Source organism: Rutidosis leptorrhynchoides, chromosome 1 (assembly GCF_046630445.1).
Source record: "Rutidosis leptorrhynchoides isolate AG116_Rl617_1_P2 chromosome 1, CSIRO_AGI_Rlap_v1, whole genome shotgun sequence".
In the NCBI taxonomy this organism is placed as follows: Eukaryota; Viridiplantae; Streptophyta; class Magnoliopsida; order Asterales; family Asteraceae; genus Rutidosis; species Rutidosis leptorrhynchoides.
In genome coordinates this window covers 481,804,002-481,806,566 of record NC_092333.1, presented here as the reverse complement: position 1 = coordinate 481,806,566, position 2,565 = coordinate 481,804,002, and positions in this window count along the sequence as shown.

Genomic DNA, 2,565 nt, shown 5'->3' with positions numbered 1-2,565 from the left:
TTACTTTGAAAGTTTAAGGAATCAACAATCCCAAGATCTAAACCAGCAGACTATGCCACCGAACTATTACGACTACCCGAATCCGGACCAATCCGGAAGCTCTTACTCCGGAGGGTACAGTTAGTGGTAACTTTTATGGTTGTGCTCTCGCTCTCTTTACTCTTGCTTTGGTTAAAACATTTGATGTTTGTTTGTGAAACTTTTTAATTTGAATCGTTGGCATGTAATAATTATGGGTGGATGGTTTGGGAATTTGTTTAAACAATTGCTTGGTGATCGTGATGCGTTTGAAAACAATTTAATTCGTGTTTTGAATGTTGGTATTTGTATCCGGAGGGCATGTGTTTTCTGGATAAAACAATTTGAATTTGATCATGGCATGTAATAACTCAACACTTTGTAGGATCTTGATGTTTTTATCTATGGTTGTTTGTGTGCTTGATGTCGCTTTGATATGCTGGTTGATTCTTAGAATTATGCATGTGTGATATTGGTTATTATTATTGTTTGTTGAAGCGTTGAGATTATCGTTTGCATGTGATATTGATGAAGTAGGTTGTTTGGTTGAGTGTATCATTATGATGATAGATGTTGATATAACTTGGTTGACATCTTTGAATCGTTGTGGCTTTATTGTGGGCGCTCATACTCACCCGAGTATGGCCCCGCACATTCTTGTACTTTGTGAGCATACTTCAATTGTAGGGAATGCCATATGCACTTGGCTCCTTCTTTTGGCTCAACAAGTGGTGCAACAACATGCAAGCAATTACTTGGCGATTAAGTTTCTCGAGTGGTGACAACAAAGATCATTTGATCTACTCCAGTTTTTATTTTCTCTTCTCTTCTCTATTCTAATTCAAAATGCCCCTCAATTTTCTTAAAATTTTTCGTTTAATACAATGAGGGAATTGCATCAAACTAAATGTAGGGGGAGATTAAATCTCGGGTCATTTTGAACTTTTTCAGGTTAAGCTTATCACATATTCTCTAAAAAGATTAAAACTTGCATTGTTGATCAATTTTTGGAACAAGTTTTTAACCATTACACTAAATCAAATCATAAACACTTAAAATGGTTAAAACTTGTGAAAATATTTAAACTTTTTGGAAAAGTAAAGTCTTTTCCTTGTTTCATGCTTGTATTCCACCAAGTGAAAGTATAGTCTTTCACTTTCCATATGATTTTGAGCTTAAATGAGAAATTTTTTGAGAAAAATCAAGTTTGTGCTTGAAAGTTAAAGTCTTTCAACGCACGTGCACCAAAACCAAGTGTTTAAAGCTCTATGCTTTAACACTTCCGGATGAGTCGAGTCCATCCATTGAAGGGAGTCAAGTCTCCCGAATTTCGTACTACTTGGTGTGGGACACTTCCTAATCTACACCATTTCATATTGACATTGGTTGTCTCATTATTTCAAGATGGTTCAACCGGTGTACCATACCGTGGGAAGAGGAGCCACCGAGCTTCAACATGTGCTATCTTCTTGATGAACGGCAATGGCTTCGTGCTAGTGTTGCTAGACAACACAAGCCATAGCCAAAAGCTATGGCACCCTTGCGCTTGCAATTAACGAAAAGGTAGTAATTACTTCCTATCTTTTCTTAAAATAAGCATAAAAGCTTGTTATGTGGGAAGTAGAACAACAAACACTTGGAAGTAAAGTCTTCCAAGTAGTCTTGGGTACCAAACTTGAAAGCAAAGTCTTTCAAGTAAAGTTTTTGTTCCAAGCTTGGGAGTAAAGTCTCCCAAGTTAAGTTTGTATCACTTAGGGAGTAAAGTCTCCCTAGCCGGGTGTTAAAGGTCTCATCTTTATCACTCCTGAGTGGCTCATGTGATGACCCGGGAATTTCCGACCAAATTTAAACTTAATCTTTATATGTTTTCGACACGATAAGCAAAGTATGTAATGTTGAGTCTAGAAAATTTTGAAACGATTTTCATATATTCAATTGACCTTCGACTGCTCTCGATGATTCACGAACGACTATTTGTAAATAAATACACACATACTTAAATATAAATATAAATGTAATTATATTTTAATTTGAAATAGAAACTTATATGAGTTAGTTTATTTGTGTAAATAAAATAATACATGACATTACTATAAATCTATCAATATATGAAAAGTACATTGATTATATATAATTTAGAATTTATTTAATAAACGCTCATAGCACTCGTTTATCATCTTGATGGTTATTAATCAAGTTAAAAACTAACTTATATGTTTTTAAAATAAAAGGTGATCCGAAAATGAGTCATATAAGTTATAGGCTTATTAAAAGTATATATTTAGGATCTAATTATTTGATTTTAACACTTTTTATATTTTACCCATAAATGAGAGGGACAGATGATGTAATTTTTATTTAATAAATAAATGATCAAATTTTATATACCATAATGACCAAAATAAATAAATATAATTAATATAAAAAATTGAGATTTTTCTATGGACTTTTATCCGCCACTAGTTTTCATCATAGCACAAAACACTATTCCTATAATGATGATGTCCACAAGTAGATTATAAAAGAAAGGACTGCTAACTCTTTTAA